The 19,139-nt window shown below is 42.4% G+C and overlaps 1 pseudogene; it reads right to left on the bottom strand.

Annotated features, from left to right (window-relative positions):
* Positions 1-380: 380 nt before the first annotated feature.
* LOC114496236 lies at positions 381-1,322 on the bottom strand (annotated as a pseudogene).
* Positions 1,323-19,139: the final 17,817 nt, after the last annotated feature.

Below are 19,139 nucleotides of genomic sequence, written 5' to 3'. Positions count from 1 at the left end.
ACTATCTAAGAGAAAAAGACTACATTTCATGCATATCCTCACTGAATCTATAGACAAATGAAGTCTCAGAAAGTTAAACAACTTGTTTCAAATCACATAGCTAATAATGTCAGAGCTAAAATTCAAACCCAAGACAAGCCCTGGCTGGGTAGCTCAGTTGTTTAGGACATGGTCCTCATATGCTAAGGACTGGGGTTCGATCCCTAGTCAAGGTACATATGAGAATCAACCAATGAATGCATAAGTAAGTGGAACAACAAATCAATGTTTCTCTCTCACCACCTGGCTGACTCAGAGCATGCACTAGTGACCTCCGCTACAGAAAGCTGTTCATGGTAGGCTTTCTCAGGAGAGATGAGAGGGTCATATGTGGTCAGAGGAAAGTTAATGCAGGGTTAGGGCATCAAGTTGGTTTGGAATTTGATCAGATCTACATTCAGGGCTCCATCAGATCTGAGGGAAGCAGTGATAGAGGACACAATCTGGCTAATGAGTTGTTTATGGCTAGTGTGAGTTGGGCACTCAGTACAGGGTGGAACAAAGGGAAGTCTACACGTTTGAGTATGTGAAACACAGGGTTTATTCTTGCATTATTGTTTATTAATTATTGCATTATTTTTCATATGAACAACTGTAAACCTATGTTTGCCCCACCCTGTATTGAGGTTTCTATGACAGATGTCACACATGGCCTCATTGTCAACCATGAAGGCACAATTAGAGTGTTCCAGGGTGGTGTGGGTGGTAAGGATGGAGTTGTAGGGCTCAACTACTGCTATGGAAACCTGAAGGGCTAGGTAAATGGAAAAGTCCACCTTGGAGTTCTTGCCATAATCAACAGAGAGACATTCCATCAGTAGGGAGGTGAATCTAGAACAAGTTTCCTTACCAAAGATGTGGAAAACCAAGAAGCCCTAAAGACCAGTGTATTGGTCAGCTAGCTTCCAAATTCGGTCCAAGACAAGGTTAAAGATTTCCTTGCCAATGGTGTAGTGTCTGCAGGTACAATTATTAGCATCATTCTCCTTGCCCGTGATAAGCTGCTCCAGATGGAAGAGCTGGAGGTGGTTACCAGTGCAAAATTCATCAGTGACTCTAGGTTTCAGGTCTACAAACACTGCCCTGAGCACATGCTTGCCAGTACCTTACTGAAGAAGGTGTTGAAGTAGTCATCTCCTCCCAGTGGTCTTGTCACTTGTCAGTAGAGCTCCCAGCAGGCTTTGCCAATCTGGACATCAGTCTGGACAACGTGGATGGAGATGCACTCATGCATGGCTATGGGTTAGAAGGTGCAGATAGACAACAGGAGTAGACACCTGGCCCTGATTACTGTTCCCGACAAGTTAAGAGTCAATGTAAGTAATGCATTCAAAGCTATTTCACCTTGAGGAGTTCTCATGCATGGCTGAAATGTAATTCATACAGCTTGATTGAGCACGGTATCCTATAGCAAGCACTAAGTGGTAAAATTATCATAGATCTGTGTCTACTGCCTGATCACCTTCATTCATTTAGGAGTGTAACCTCAGCCCATGACCTGACAATGTCCCCAGAGGGGGCATGCTTCACACTAAATTAGTCAGCTATTTTTACCACACTGCCTCAGATCTTTTCCTCCTCTTGTGTCCCAAGGACTCAGTTCTTGAGGTGACTCTGTCAATCAGGAGAGTGCCAATGTTCTCAGCGCAACTTTGGGTGCTCCCAGGGCTCCCAGTCCAAGCACTGAACGAGGTAGAGGAGAAGGGAGGGGCCCACCTCAAACCAGCTTGACTAGGGTCCAGGGTCTCACCCAGTGTCTCTCCAATACTTATATCACCTTGGCCTCTATCCTTGTGTCTACACAGGGAGCCAGTAGGTGGCAGATGCCATTCATTCCATCATCTCCATCCTATTCTTCCTCCCTGTCCCTTACCTTGTGGAGGCTTCCCCTATCTCCTGCTCTCAAGAGTTGAGGGGTGGGGATAGGTCAAGTTCATGCCCCACTCATACATCACTAGCATTGGAGTAGTGAGCAGTTTCATGGGAAGGGAACTGAAGGATAAGGAAAAGAAGAATTATTTTTCTTCTTATATACTCATTTGTACAATTTGAATGTTATACTAATATCATAAAATTCCTGTTTAGTAAATAAGTTATTACAAACAAAATTTAAATAACTTTAAAAATCATCCCAGGGAACCTACTGAGCTGCCCAACCCTTAGAGAATTTTTTTTTTCTTTTAATGTGTATTAGACACCATTGCCAAGATTCTGGTCAAAATGGTTCTTTCTGTACCCATCTATAGTCACTTTGGGTGGTCTGCCTTGAAGCCACTGAACATGTCAAAGAAGAAGAGAGTTGGAGAGTTGGAAAGAGGACAGGATTTAGAGCAGGGGTGTCCAACCCACAGCCTGCAGGCTGCCTGGGGCCCAGAGTGGCTATGAGTGTGGCCCAGCACAAAATCGTAAATTTACTTAAAACATCACGAGATTTTTTTCGTGATTATATGTCTCAATGTCACATAAAATAAATGTCCGTACAATAATGTTTTATTACTTAGATATATAAATTTTCTAAATTAGTGATCACAAACTTGAGACCTGTTCGATGATTTTAAAAGATCATTGAAAGGGCTGTTGCATAATTAGGGTTATTATGTGAGAACTTTTTTGTTTATCTGTGGTGGTGGATATCACAAAAATTATGCACAGACCTTTTTTTTACTCATCAGTTTTCCTTAGTGTATGTGTATTTAATGTGTGGCCCAACACAACTCTTCTTCTTCCAGTGTGGCCCAGAGATGACAAAAGGTTGGACACCCCTGATTTAAAGTCAAGCCAACTTAAGTTTGAGTCCTGGATCTACCACTTATTGACTTGAGCAGGGCTCTTTTTTAAAAGATTTTATTCATTTATTTTCATAGAGAAACGAAGGGAGGGAGAAAGAGAGGGAGAGAAACATCAATGTGTGGTTGCCTCTCACACGCCCCCTACTGGAGACCTGGCTGGCAACCCAGGTATGTGCCCTGACTGGAAATCGAACTGCTAACCCTTTGGTTTGCAGGTCAGCGCTCAATCCACTGAGCCACACCGGCCAGGGTGAGTTGTGAATTTTAAGTGAGATGATACATGGGTAGTCCTCACAAAGTAACCTACATAGGAAAATAGTCACTAAATTGTCTATCAGAATGTTTTGTGTGTGTGTGTGTGTGTGTGAAAGAGAGAGAGAGAGAGAGAGAGAATAAAATAAGATAAAGTGCCTGGTGCTCAAAAATATTCATGTGCATTTTTAATATTACTTTTCCCCTGGGTTCTTTTTCTTCCTGGAGAGATTCTTTATGGGGAACTCTCTTTTCTGGCCTTTTTAACTGCTCACTGAATCAGCTAATCCATTCCTTTTTTTCTGGTCATTATAACGGTCTTTATGAAGAAATCAACCAGAGTAGCAAAAGAGTGAGGACTCAAAACTTCTCTACAGTTGGAAGATTCTTTGAAGTTTCATTAATCCGTCCATCCATCCATCCACTGAAAATGCTTGGTCCTGAAATTGTAGAATTGACCACCACAGATATGGTACTTCCTCTCATGGAGCTTCCAGTCAGATGGGAGAAAGGTGTGATCCCAAGTCTGTGTGGGGCTGAAACTTCTTTGCATTCCTAGCCCAAGAAGTTAATAAGAAGGCTGCATTTGTGCTCACCAAGTGCCCCTAATCTGAGCTGGTTGTCCCGGTATAGCTCCGGTTGAATGAATTACAGTTCTATAAACAACTGTGGGAGGGACAGCCCCTTTAACACTGTACATTTAGGAATCAACCTTAAACTGTGGGAAATGACACAATTCCTCAGAGTCTGTGTAACATACAGCAACTTACTGGTTTCCTTATTGGAAGCCTTTTCAGGCTTCCTTTACTCTCAGGCAAATGTTCACCTTGCAGGGATACTCAAGACTGAATGCAGCCAAGCAAGTGAATATGTTTGGAAATAGCAAAGGGCCCTCTGAATATGGGGCATGATAGCCACCACAGCTGAGGGTGGGAAGGAGCCTGAGCTTCTTGTGGCTTTAGTCTGGGTTTCTATGACTAGAGCTGGATGGAGGTATGTCTCGTCCACTCAACCATCGACAGTGACAGAGCACCCCTCATTGTCAGCTGCTGGGACCATCCCTGAATAAGAGAGACATGTCTCTAGCCAGAAAGAAAGGGCACTATGAGCACTTACACAGGACATGCTGGCAAAGGAGAGGACCTTAGCTTGTGATGCCTGAACTTACTCAAAGTGGGCTTAGACAGGGTCTTCTTTGTCTACAGCTATGCCGCCCTAATTGTCCACAGAGTTGGTCAGAAAGGCAGCATGATGGAAAGGGGGCACAAGGAGTCAGAAACATGTGGGGGCCAGTCACAGCACCTGATGACACATCATTGCACCTCTCTTGATCTCAGACTTTTCAGTATTAAAGGAAGGATTTTGAAAAAAGAAAAAAAGGATGTCTAAGAATGCACCAGTAGAAGCTCTGATCTAGGAGTCAGAGAACTGGCTCTGCTGTGTGTGCCCTCCTGCACTCTGTTTCCTTGGCCAGCTCTTACACACACACACAAACACACACACAATTGCCCCAATGTCCTCAAAGTGAGGACACAGCAGTCACTTTCTTCCAGTCCTGTCTGCCAGCCCAGTATTGCTAGACATCAGCTAGGGATTTCCTTGACCCTCAAAATCCAGGTAAAATTGTCTAGCATCTGCATATAAATCATGCTCCAATTCCCATGAGCTGTGGAAGTTGGAAGCCCCCCTGAATACTTCTGAGAACCCAGGGGAGTGGTGGAGTGATGTCCTTCTCAGCCCTCTGGCTCTTGAATTCTGAGGTAGTGGGCAGGGGACCCCATTTCCTAAGTTTGTCTTTGCCACTGCAAATGCCACATCCTAATACATGTGCCCGTGAGTGATTCTCCCACCTGGACTCTAGAGCAAGAGACTGTGTCATATTCATTTTCCTACCCCTAGTGGGACATAGTGGGCATTCAATATTATTAGGTGAATAAATAAAAGGAAGAAAGGAATAGTGTCAAAGGTGTCACCGAAATTACTTTGAAGGCAGGTCAAGGCTAGCTTAGGAGAAAAATATATTAAAGTCAATAAACGTTGCTTCTCATCCAGGATCATTCCTGCCCTGCCTGCTTCTGGTCCCTTTTGGGCCTGGAGGGACACAACTACAGGCTGTTGAGATACTAATTGGTAATGACATTGTTAATTGATAGTTCAACACATTTGCTCCCCTGGCTCAGCCTGTTTGCTTTAAGAGGCTTCCTGTACCTCTCTCCCACCTTCCCAACTGGATCGAATAACACAAGTCCTTCCCACCTGGGCTACTCCTCAGTTTGCCAGACCCAAAACTGGCTTCACAGCTCTCTAGCTGGACTCCCCTGACCCCTGGTATAGAACCTGGTTCCAGAAACATAGGAAGAGTCAGTAAATGTTTGCAAAATGAATAAACAATGAAAAAATAGAGTGTGGGTGCAATAATTTTGAAGGCCAATGAGCAAAAATAGTGGAAGTGCTTATAAGCAAACAAAAGGGGAAAGTCAAACATTTTTAACAGAAGAAAAGGTGGAATGTGTATGTTCAGCAGTATTGGCTAGATAAGTCATTTTGCAAAGCGTGCTGAGGAAGAGCTGGGTTTTCTAACCACGAACCCATGGAGCCTTTATCATCTCTGTCACATTATTTTTGTTTGTGTTTTGCAGCCCGTTGGGAATTACAACATCAGTTCATTGTTTGCTGGTTTCATAAATCTCACTTGCCATCAAGAACATACCATGAGGAACGTATAATAATTGCTTTTTATATATCCAAGAATTTAAATTATATTTTGTTTTGCAAATTTTATGACACCCCTTAGAGATAACTGGAAACACCTGGGGATGTTGCGAAACTAGGCTTAAGAACAGCCTCTTCACCATGTGCTCAGCTGGGCGCTGCAGTTAAGAAAGAACATGTAGTTCCTAGTTCCCTGCTGGCTGTGTCTTTGCTTGTGCTTCAGCTCCGGTGCTTAAATTCTGAGTCAACTCAGCTGGAACCTGGGGACAAATGGCAGGATGGTCCAAATTATTAAGGAGTCAAAAACCTATGCAGAAATAAGTTCTTTTTTTCAAAACTGTCCATTAATTTAGGTGAAGCGTTTTGACTTCAGTTAGCAAACTGTTTCTATTCTATACTTGGCTATGTGTAGACCGGTGGCGTCCAAAGCTGTAATTACTAGTCACTTACAGCTACTGAGCACTTGAAATGTGGCTTCTGTGGATTTTGAAGCTTTAGTAAAAAATAAAAACAAAACAAAAAAACCTCATTACTAATTTTAACACTGATTGGATTAAAACAATATTTTATTAATATATTGATTAAATATACTATATTATTAAAATTAATTTCACCTGTTACCTTTTACTTTTTAATGTAGCTACTAGAACCTTTTATATTACATATGTGGTTTGAATTATATCTCTATTGGGCAGCTCTGGTGGAGACAATGACTATATTCGGTAGACAAAAAGCATAAAGATCAGTTCACTAACAGTGAAAGGAGATTTTATTCTTGGGGAAAAAGATAATTTACTTCAGATGAAAGCAAAACTTTGCTTGAATTATAAATTCTGCCATAATTTCCATGTCACAGTGAAACCTACTAATGAGCTAATGCTCAGAATTTATGATGATGGAAATCACTTCTATATTACAGCATTATTGGGCACAGTAAATGTATCAAGCTGCCATTTCCTTCTGAATGAAACACTACATACACCTAAACTGTCGGATTATCGTGATTGCCTTAAATATTTTCCTCCATCATCTCTGGACTGTGAGCTCCTTGGGGACAGAGACATTATGTTAATCATCTGTTTAAGTGACTAGCCATCCCGGTTTTCTCAGGACATGGGACTTTCAGTGCTAAAAGTAAGACAGTTCCTAACAGGATCTGATTGGTCAGTCACCCTAGTGGGAAAAAAATACTACAAACACTTCAATATTCCCTGTGCCTGACATGTAATAAGTGCTTGCTCAATAAAAGCTAGTTAAACTTGTACTAAATACTGTGCACGTGTGCTAAATGTTTTTCCATTTGTGTACAGACCTCCCTGATTGAACCAACCAAAGTGCCTTCTAAATCAAAGAAGGATTATTATGAGGTGTATTTTTTTTAATTTCCTTTCTTTGGGGGGGATTCTGTATTTTTAAGGTATATTTTGATTATGCTATTACAGTTGTCCTATTTATTTTTTCTTTGCCCCCTTCTGCCCAGTACTCCTATTCCCTCCAGCATTCCCCCTCCCTTAGTTCACATCCATGGGTTGTACATAAAAACTCTTTGGCTTTTCCATTTCTTATACTATTCTTAACCTTCTCCTGTCTGTTTTGTACCTACCACTTATGCTCCTTATTCCCTGAACCTTTTCTCCCCATTCTCCCCTCTCCCCATCCCCACTGAAAACCTGAACGTGATCTCCTTGTCTGTGATTCTGTTCCTGTTGTAGTTGTTTGCTTAGCTCATTTTTGGTTTTGGTTTTGTTTTTGTTTTTTTTTAGGTTCAGTTGTTGATAGTTGTGAGTTTGTTGTCATTTTACTGTTCTTAGTGTTGATCTTCTTTTTCTTAGATGAGTCCCTTTAACATTTCACTTAATAAGAGCTTGGTGTTGATGAACTCCTTTAACTTGACCTTATCTGGGAAGCATTTTATCTGCCCTTCCATTCTAAATGATAATTTTGCTGGATAGAGTAATCTTAGATGTAGGTCCTTGCCTTTCATGACTTGGAATACTTCTTTCCAGTCCCTTCTTGCCTGCAAGTTTTCTTTTGAGAAATCAGCTGACAGACTTATGGGAACTCCTTTGTAGGTAACTCTCTTTTTTTCTCTTGCTGCTTTTAAGATTCTCACCTTATCTTTAATCTTGGGTAATTTAATTATGATGTATCTTGGTGTGGCCCTTTTTAGGCCCAACTTGTTTGGGACTCTCTGTGCTTCTTGGACTTGTGTGTCTATTTCCTTCACCAAATTGGGGAAGTTTTCTTTCATTATTTTTTCAAATAAATTTTCAATGTCTTGCTCTTCCTCTTCTCCTTTTGGCACCCCTATGATTCAGATGGCGGTATGTTTAAAGTTGTCCCAGAGGTTCCTAAGCTGCTCATTTTTTAAAATTCTTATTTCTTCTTTCTGTTTTGGGTGAATGTTTTTTCTATCTTACATTTCAAATTGTTGATCTGAGTCCCAGCTTTCTTCCCTTCACTGTTGGTTCCCTGTATGTTTTTTTTTATTTCACTTTGAATAGCCTTCACTTCTTCCTTTATTCTGAGGACATAATCAATCATTTCTCTGAGCATCCTCATTACCATTGTTTTTGAACTCTGCATCCAATAGGTTGGCTATCTCCTCGTCACTCAGTTCTTTTTCTGGAGTTTGATCTGCTCTTTCATTTGGGCCATATTTCTTTGTCTCCTCAATTTGTTGGTGCACCTGTTACATTGTAAGGGCAGAACCTTAGGTATTCACCAGGGCAGGGCAACCTGCTTTGCTGTGGCGCTCTATGTGGGGGAAGGGGAGGAGAGGGAGCAATGCCGCTTGCTCAGCACTTGCCCCACTTTCAGTAACTTCCCCTGCTTCCCACAAGTGACTGGCACCCTCCCAGCTGTTGCCCTGGTACTGATTCGCTGAGTGGGTGGGCTTATGTACATTCTATGGCCCCTGGACCCCTCCAACAGACTCTCCTGTGAGATGGCCGATTCTCCCACCACTGCAACCCCCACAGGTTTTTACAGCCAGAGGTTACAGGGTTTTATTCCTGACGCTAGAGCCTTGGGTTGCACCATCTGCCTTAAGGCTGGGATTACTCACTCCCCTGTTGTCCCGCCTGGTTTTTATCTGCACACAGATATGGGACCGCCCATTCTGCCAGCCACCGCTGCCTCACCACTGTGTGTCCTCTCCTCCTCAGCTACCCGTCTCCACCCCTCCTACCAGTCCGAATGAATGTTTCTTCTTTAACTCTTTGGTTGTCAGACTTCCATACAGTTAGATTTTCTGGTAGTTCTGTTGTTTTTAGATTTGTTGTTATCCTTCTTATGGTTGTGCAAGGAGGTGAAGCATTTCTACCTATGCTTCCATTTTTGCCAGAAGGTTTTTTTGTTTTTGAAATTACATAACAATTGGCCAGAAGCTAGTATAATTGGGATTCCCTTTCCAGGCAACAGCACTGTTGAGAGTTATCTTTTGTCTCTGTCAATGGACCTTCATCTCTCCCCCTGGGCCCACCCCACCAATTCCACCAAGCTCCAATCTGTTCCTGATGACTTAAGGAGCCCCAGTCATTGCCAGGGACCCTACTCAGGTCCCCTTTACTACCTCTGGCTAGGGGTGACAGTTAGTTGTTTGCACTGAGGGAGTTCCAATATACGTATATTTGTCAAGCAAAAACAATACAGTTGCGTGTTTCAGGTGGGGGAGGAGCTAGGAAAGTATTGGAAAGGCTGAGGAGTTAAAGGTAAGAAGGGAAATTTCCCAATCTGCTACTGGCTTCATCCAGAAGTGTATATATATTTGTGTGTGTGTGTGTGTGTATAATTTATATATATTAGTATACATGGTACCTGGATTCTGTGACATCAGTTCAGAAACTTTTCCAGAATAGAGGCAATCCCAAGAGAGGTTGAGAGCCTGGGCCCCATAATCAGTCTTAGGTTTATTTTCTATTTTTTTATTTTAACTTTTTAAATATTTTATTTATTTATTTTTTTAGAGAAAGGGGAAGGGAGGGAGAAAGAGAGGGAAAGAAACATCAATCAGTTGCTTCTTGCATGCACCCAGGCCTGACTGGGAATCAAATCAGCAATCTTTCACTTTGCAGGACAATGCCCAACCAACTAAACCACACCAACAAGGGCTCTGTCCTAGTTCTAAATCCTGACTCTGTAAGTTGAATCTCTCTGTAAGTGGTAACAAGAGTACTTACCTCATAGGCTTAGTCTGAAGAGTAAATGAGCTGATGGATGTAAAGTGCTTTGTGCAGTTCCTGGCACATAGGAAGTAATGGATGTGAGTGTCAACCACAATTATACTTCCACTCAAGGTCAATAGAAAAAGTTGATACAAGGAAAGAGCATGAACTTTGGTGTCAGACCTGGAAGTATTTCCATTCAGATCCATACAATTGTGGTCTCAGACAAGTAATTTAATCTCTCTGTGATTGGTAAGGTAGAACTCTGCCCTGTAGGATTGCTATGAAAATTAAATGGGACATATAAGTATAGTGTCCAGCACATGGCAATCAATCAGGATAATAGAAAGATCCTTTCTGTGTTCAGCTCATCTTTTTCTCCAATCTAAGCCTGAGAGGCCCAGCAAATTTCCTGTTACCCAGCACATCCCCACCCCCAACCCAGTCTACTAGCTCTGAAATGTTAAAATGCTGCCTAGCCCTCAGGATGTAGCCGGAAGCCACCTCCTCAAATGTCCTTTCCTCTCTTCTGGCAGAGAAGGTAGCTCTGTCCTTAACCAATTATCCCCTCAATTAATCCATTCTAATGCATCAACTTGCATTGCCAATGTATAAATTCATCATTCTACACCAGTAGTTCTTCAAAATGGCAACATAGAGAAAAATAATGATAATACAGTAAGTTTCATAAACCAATGCATATATTTTCTCCCTTTTGAAATTAGTGCTAAAAGTTCCTTGTTTTATACAAGCATGATGATAATAGGTGCTACTTACTATGTTTCAGTGTCCTTACTTGGCAAAATAAAAAGTAGGCAGTTCTATGCTGATCACCAAAATGTTTTTGGATTGGACACACACACAAAATACACACACACACACACACACACACACACACACACACCATCTAGGAACTACTTCATAGCGTACAGTAGAGAGAGATAAAGGAAATGGAGAAAGAGAGATGTCAAAGGGGCTGGTCAGAACCTGAGCCTCCATGTGGTCACCTTCTGCTGGTTGAATGGAGGCCCCAGTGAGTCTGTCCAGGTGCTCACCAGCACTCACATAAAACAGGCTACAGTTAAGAGTACATTCATTTGTTAGAATCAGTGAATGATCATGTCTTTCTAATTCCAAGTGGCAACAGGTAAGACTGGCTCCACCAGTTTTAAAGCAATGATTTCCAAATTTCAATGTTTGAAAAGTTAGTTAAACTCTGGAGTCTGTGGCCCACCCCCAGGGTCTCTGAGTCAGTCCATCTGGGGCATCTGCATTTTAAATTAGCTTCCTGGGAATTGCTGATGCAGGTGGTCCTCAGGCCAGCCAGACACTGCAAACACCAATACTGACCATTCTGCTCTCTCCTGCATATCCAAAAGCTCACCCTCCTCTTGCTTCTAGCCTCTTTCCTAATATTGCATCTGCTTTCACATCTGTGCCACTCTCAGGTGTCCATACGACTTTTTTCTTCTTGGAACCTTAGTAGTGAAAGGGTCTGAGGTGGGTAAATTCCCGTGAATCACAGTGAAGTCTTATTTCAGTTTTTGGCAGCCTGTTCAAAAGTCACAAATATTGTGTGTCCCTAGGTCCTGAGACAAAGCAGCATGGCTTCTACCTCCCCCATCACATCTTCCAGTTCACTTCCAGTGAGAGGCAACTACATCTCCTTTGCACCACCGGTGCTATGTGAGAAGCAATAGCATTCTGTTCCTTAGGGTAGGTGATTATGAGTTTGTTGATGATCAACTATCTGAATTTAGTACAACCAGGTTTCCAGATGCCACAGGAAAAAAAATGTGGCTAAGAGAATCTGCCTAATCTGGTTAATTTAGAAAAAGCAGAGAGAAGCTTATATGGAAAATGGCTCTTTTGTTTTATCAAAATCACTAATTTCACTGACTTCACCTTTAGCCCACGTTCATGACATTTATCCATTTCTTGTTTTAATCACCACTTAGTGTTGCTGTCAGATTTTAATAATCTCTCCAAAACTTCTGGCCACTATTCAGGCAAATAGCCCCCAAAGAAAGGAAAAATAATGTTGAGTGTGTGCTGGGTGGGGAGGGGCTTTGGCAGCATGCATCCTGGTGTTTATTCAGAATGGTAAAGACTTTTGAAAAGACTTCACAGGTGGAAAAAGCTCTCAAAGGGGTTGACATACAAAATGCCAGCCAGGGCCCAGCCTCACTCCTAAAAGCCTTCAATTTCTGGAGGAGTGAATTTTAAGGTCCTAGGAACAAAGCCAGATTTGGTAAGCTTAAGGATAGGTAAAGCAAAGAATTTCTTTGCTTTGCACACAGAAGAATTGAAAAAGGAAGCATGGGAATGAGGAGTGTGGGGGAAGGGTGTTTATTCCGGTGTTGAAAGAACAAAAAAGGACCATAGTTTGCTTTTTAATTTCTCTTTCTTTCTTTCTTTCTTTCTTTCTTTCTTTCTTTCTTTCTTTCTTTCTTTCTTTCTTTCTTTCTTTCTTTCTTTCGTGCAAGGCAGATGGACTGTTGATTGACACTAAATAAATCCTTGAATAAATGAATCTCTCTAGCACTGGGGAGGGGATGGCGAGGAGGGAGGGGGGATGGTGGGAAGTGGCTCGTGCATATGGAACAGATAACTTTTTAAGGAAAGGGGGATTAAAAGCAAGAACCCAGGGCATTTAATAACTGTGGCATTTTATTTTTGCCTCATGTGGATTATTGGGGATTATCGGCTAAAAGCAAGAGCTGAGTCTGGTGTAACTGTTTGACTCACCCTTCCTGTCCTCTCATTTAAAACCTTCTGTCTCTTCCATGGCTTTCATTTGGTTAACAACAGACAGATATGGAGTGCCAAGAAAGTTTTTCTATAAATGGAAGGCTCCCCACAACCAACCTTCCCTAAAGAACAGGAATGGGTTTTACCGTCAAATTCGACCTCTATAAAATCATAAAGCGCAATTAGAAGGATTAAAAAGTAGATCCATAAAAGACTTTGCAGCAACTGCAGTGGCCTAAAGCACCAAGCTGCTGCAGCTCAGGAGAGCCAGCCAGCGGCAGAACGCGGGCTGCAGCCCAGGCCTCTGCAGGAGAGCTCCAGGCTGTCACTGCGCCAGGTCCTCTCTGCAGGTCATCAGTGACTCCTGCTTATGAATCAGGCAAATGCTTATGCTTTGCCTCAAACATTACATATCACCTGACAGAGAAGCTATATTTCAAAAGGAAAGGTCTTTCCTTGGCCTTTGTGGACCCAAAAGGAAGGGACGTTCTAAACTGAAGCCCAGGGTGGGGAAGTTTTAGCCTCCTAAAAAGTTTAGTTTGGTCAACAAAACAAGTGAGCAAAACAGAACCAGAGACATAGAAATAAAGAACAAACTGACAGTAACCAGCGGGGAGGAGGGGGGAAGATCATGGGAGACAGAGGGGAAGGGTCGTCAAGGAACATGTATAAAGGACCCATGGACAAAGACAACAGGGGTTGGGGGCAGGATTGAATGTGGGCGGTAGGGGTGGGTAGGGCAGGAGAGAGTAATGGGGGAAAAATGAGGACAACTGTAACTGAACAACAAAAAAAAGCTTAGTTTGAGATTATCTGAGAGGGTTAAAAATATCACAGTAGTCTCAGGAATGATGACCTCATGGAAAATAGTGATGGGCTTTGGAGCCAATTCCGAAGTGTGGATTCTAGTCCTGATCCAGCTACTCAAGGGTAGTTTGACCTGGAGCAAAGTATTTAAGTCCTCTAATCTCAGTATTTTTATTTACATAACAGAAATAACAACATGTCTCTCAAGGGACACGAGTACTTAGAGCATAATACACTGAAATCTCCTTCCTTCAATATATAAATGCTCAATAAGTATTATTTTCATTTCTTGTTCCCTCTACTTCTCTTCCACCCACCCACCACCAAACTTTTCATCCGCAGAAATGTCTCACTGCCACTGTGCCTCCATGCCTCGGGAGGTTGTTTCAGCGTCACAAGAGGATAACTTGGTGAAACCTGCTCACATCAAGGGATGTTAACAAACACGTTGGCGAGGCCTGCAGACTCTGAGGGCAGCTGGTCAGGTGGTAACCACGATTTGCACCTGATCTGAAGTATATCATCACCAGAGAAACTGCCTCACAGTCTTGGTTTAGGTCCTGATAGAAAGAAGAGAGTGTTCGTCCCCAGGGAGTCTGTAGTCAGAGGGTCAAGAGAAAGCAGCAAAAAAGACGAAAGCGGGGTGGGGGTGGGGTGGAGCCTGGAGGAGGCAGAGAGTTAAGTCGGGAAGGAATCCAGGCCAAAGGACGAGCCAGCGGGGAGGACGTTTTGATTTGAGAGGCAGAGTAAAGTCAGAGGAGGGGCAGGACTCTACAGGTATCTCCAGGAGTTCTGTGGCAGGGACTTGGGGGCAGCAATCTTGCTAAAAGTGTAGTTTAAAGCTATGTTTATATAGCAGTATGTGTTGATAAAGTTAATTCCTAAATTGAGGCCCCCAAAATGGAGGTCACCCCAGTGGCCCAGCCCCATTACTAATCTAAACCCACGACAGCCTGAACTGAAGGGAAACACCTGGCTGTCAACTTAGGTTTAGCTAGCATACCTCACCCTAGAAAACAGTTGCTGCTAGCCTTATCAGAAACCTCTGACCTTGCAGCCAACCATGCCTTGTCTCCTGATGACTCCTACTCGCTCTGGGCCCCAAATCCCTCCGGAAGAGTGTGCTCTGCTGCTTGAGAGGCACTGTCCTCCCAACCCATGGATTGTTTGCCCCTTGAATGAAAGACATCAAACTTGACTAAATTATTTTTGTTTGGTCATTTCTGACAGTATAAGAGTGGGAAAAATTGTCAATTAAACCTAACAAAGATGATGAGGGCAGTAATGGTGAAGTTCAAAGAGGAAAAGGAGGAGCAGGGTGGCAAGTCCAGTGATTGCTGAGACAGGAGACGGAAAATGAGCCAGCTCAGTAGAAGGGAGGTGGGACAGGGGATGGGACCTTGAGCGCAAAGAGAAATTTGGCCCGAGAATCTGTATTTTTTTAAAGCTTCCCCAAGGATTCAGTCTGGGAGTTTGTCCATTAGTGGTGTCATGTTCTGCATGACAGTGAGCCAGCAGCACTGTCAGCCAGGTCTCAGCTCCTTCTCTCATTGTTATGTAAGCCCATGGCCTGCTCATAGTTTTCTCTTCTGCAGGGACATGGCTGGAAAGTAGGCTAAGAAAATTTGCAAAATTAAAATTAATAAATTAAAAAATTCTTATTCTATTACAGTTGTCCCTATTTTACCCCTTTGTCCTTCTCCACCCAGCCTACTCCCCACCCCCTACTCCCACAGTCAATTCCCACACTGTTGTCCATGTCCATGGGTCATTCATGTGTGTTCTTTTGAGGCAGGAGATAGTCAGGAAGGAAGCTCCAGAGGCCCCGCAGGGCTGAGGTAGAAAACATCTATACATGACAAAGACCCCCTAAGACCTGTTGTTCCTGTTTTCTGGGATAACTCTGAATCATGGAATGCGCCTGCGAGCTACCCCTGATTCATTATAATATCATTATAATGAAATAACATTGTGGGGCTCCCTTCTCCAGTAGCCAATCAAGAAAATCATGGGAAACCACACATGTGTAGTAGCTTTGAAATCCAACTCCTTGTACCTGCACAGGAAAAGCCCGCCAAAGACTAGCCAGGAGGCTTCTGCCCTATAAGAATAGAATCCCCCAGCCCACGTGTGCCTTCTCTGCTCAGAGTTGGCCCACTCCCATGTCATGTGGAGTGTACTATCACTTAATAAATATTCCTTCTTTCTTTATGCTATAAACTTTGTGTGTTCAGTTCAATTCTTTGTCCTCGATCACTAAGAACCTGGTTACCTGTGCACACCTGTGACACTTTGACTAGTCCCTTCCCCTTCTTTCCATCATTATGCCCCACCCCCTCCCCCCTCTGGCCACTGTCAGTCTGTTCCATGCTTCCATGTCTCTGGTTCTATTTTGCTGGTTAGTTTACTTTGTTCATTAGATTCCTGTTATAGTTGAAATTATATGGTATTTGTTTTTCACTAACTGGCTTTTTTCACTTAGCATAATATTCTCCAGTTCCATTCATGCCATCAAAAAAGGTAGGAATTTCTTCTTTCTTTCTGCTCCATAGTATTTCCTTGTGTAAATGTACCACAGTTTTTTGATCCAGTCATCTACTAATGGGCACTTAGGCTGTTTCTAGGACTTGGCTATTGTAAATAACACTGCTATGAACATGGGAGTGTATGAGTTCACTTGAATTGGTGTTTCGGGATTCTTAGGGTATTTTCCCAGCAGTGGAATTGCTGGGTTGCAAAGTAGGTCCACGTTTAGTTTTTTGAGGAAATTCCATACTATTTTCCACAGTGGCTGCACTGGTTTGCATTCCCACCAACAGTGCACTAGGGTTCCCTTTTCTTCACGATCTCACCAGCACTTGTGGTTTGTTGGTTTATTAATGATAGCCATCTAACAGGTGACATCTCATTATGGTTTTAATTTGCATGTCTGCAAATTAACATAGACAAAAGATGAAAGATGCTGTTGAGCACCTTTTCATATGTCAATGGGCTATCTGTATGCTTAACTTTATGTCAGATATAACTCAGATCACATTTTGTTATACATAATTATAGTCAAGTATTTAAAATTCTGTTCTTCAGTTTTTGTCAATACAATGGGTATACAATAATAGTATTGTACTTTTTGCACAGGTAATTTTTAAATCCTCACTTGACATTATTAGGAATAAATATGATGTTATATGTAAAGAACTACATAAGGGCCCTGGTTCACAATATGACAATATACTGTTATGAATAATGTTTTTATTGATAATGAAGATGAAGACAATGACCATGACAGCATACATTTCCCATGTAATAGACTGGAGATTTCTCCATATACTCAGCGCTTAGGGAAGTGATACTCTTCTCTCTAAAGTACAGTGGCATGTCATTCCCAAGCCAAACTGCAGCTCTTTGTAAATAGTCTCCCACCTGCACGGCCTGGTGTGGCTGGGGAGTATGCGTCATGGTGCTCTCAAATCACACCGTGCACCAAGAGCTTTCACACCCACAATCTTCCCTGTAAGCAGTGAGGGTAGAGCAATGTAATGAGGAGTACCAGAGGAGTAAGGCTTGAGTCCCTATGATTTCCAACAAGTTTTTAAACCTTTTTTAGGCTCAGTTTGCCCATGAGTGAATCAGAGAATTTTTGCTTTGTGGAATCCACAGTCTTATGGGGACCAAAAAGAGACTTGTATGTCCAAGTGCTAAACCACAATGCCGACGCGCAAATATCCGAGTTGCCCTTATTTTTGGAACTAAGGAAACTAACATTGACAGAAATGACCTGACATGTGCACGCTCTCTCAACTTACAAGAGGGAGAAGCAGGACAGGAAATTGGGTCAGTGTGCCTTTCTTCACACAGCATAGCTTCCTGAACTGCTAACATTCCCTGCAGGCCCTTCACAGCACAGGCAAAGCAAGGAAAGACTCAGGTCACACAGACCCCTGTGGTCAGGGCTTTGTAAAGCAGATTCCACCAATAGATCACTGCATTCCAGGACCCACAGGTCAGGCCATCACCTCCCTGTGGGACCTGTGGCTTCCTGTATCAGCAACCTCTGTGACAAGCCAAAGCTATAGGGGATATTTCCCTCTTTGCTACATTCCAGTTTATACTAAGGCAGTGAGGTGCAGTGGGGCCTAAGATTCCTTCTCATGCCCTTAAAGCCTGTATGAGTTGGATAATTTATTTCTGCTTGAATTCAAGATAACAATAGCTACTATTCTTGAGTGTTCCGTATTGGTACTTTACAACCATGTTATCTCATTCAGTTCACACTACAGCTCTCTGAGGCTGTAGGTGCTATTATTATCCCCATCCTTTGGGTGGGAAAATTTAGGCCCTCACGTGTTAGCCTACACTGCCAAGGTCATGCACCTACCTACGTAGGCTGTCTCAGAAGCCACTGCTCTTAATCACCCCATTGTTTCTTGAGAAGTGGCCTGAAGACCACATGTATCAAAATTGCCTGGTGTTTATTTCCTTCCCCAACCTACAGAATTGGATGGGGGTGGGTGGAAATAGTGGGAGTCCACGAATTTGCATTTCAATAAGGTCCACAGTTGATTCTCATGGGCATCCAAAGTTAAGAACCACAGCTGCCCTCTCCAGCCTTCCAGATGCACTGTGTCAAAAGACAGGCAAGGAAGGGAGCAATCTGACCTTTAATACAGAAAGAACACATCTTTGGCAACATTGTACAAAAACAAGCCATGTCCGTTTTCCCTCACATTTAGTGAATAACCTACACAGCTTCTCTTTAGTGGGTCTGGGTGGGACAAGGTTGTTTCTGTTGATTGACAAGGATTTTAACATGAATATTTAATGGGCAGGGCAGCGGGTACACTTGCCTAATGTAATATTTCAAGCTCCATTTTCATACTGAAGGGATTTGCTCTCCCTTAATGCATGTCTACATCCTGTGCCAGTCTTCCCAACAGCATTTTCCACACAGATAATGCCAGTTCAGGGAACCCCTTTTTCCCAGCTCTCAGTTTCAGATAGCACTCACTCTTATCTTGAGATAAAGTTTTTTTTTGTGCTGAGGAAATACCACTGGGTATTGTCTAGATTTTTATTATCTCCTATCCAGGCCCTCCCTTTATGCCTTTTTGGTTAAAACCCATTGACAGAATTAGCTTGGTTGATGTCATTCAGATGAATCACTAACACTTTACCCTCTGTCTCTGTCTCTATTTCTATATTTCTTCTTCCAGCCTCTAATGTTTCCCAACTTGCAAAATATTTGGGTCAAATATTGTATTTGGGGTTTATTTAAACCAATCAGAGGAACAAAGGACTCTGCCATCGAGATGTACAATCTTGTTTGCTGTATTTCTGAAAATTCTTGAATAGTGATTTTATACAGCTAACATTATGCATAATGGCGAAAGATGAAATACTTTCCTCCTAATATCAGGAACAAGGCAAAAATGTCTCTGCTTGACCCTTCTGTGAAGCAAATAAATAAATGCATTAAGATTGCAAAGGGATAGGTAAGACTGTCTTCGTCCACAGATGACACAATATTGTATGCAGAAAATTCCAAAGATGCTACAACAAAATACTAGAACTAATAACCATGTTAGGTTGCAAGATATGAAAAACATACCCATTATTACTATACAAC

Source organism: Phyllostomus discolor, chromosome 5, assembly GCF_004126475.2.
Source record: "Phyllostomus discolor isolate MPI-MPIP mPhyDis1 chromosome 5, mPhyDis1.pri.v3, whole genome shotgun sequence".
Classification (NCBI taxonomy): domain Eukaryota; kingdom Metazoa; phylum Chordata; class Mammalia; order Chiroptera; family Phyllostomidae; genus Phyllostomus; species Phyllostomus discolor.
Note: the sequence above shows the minus strand (reverse complement) of the source record. Positions and strands in the feature narration are given on the sequence as shown.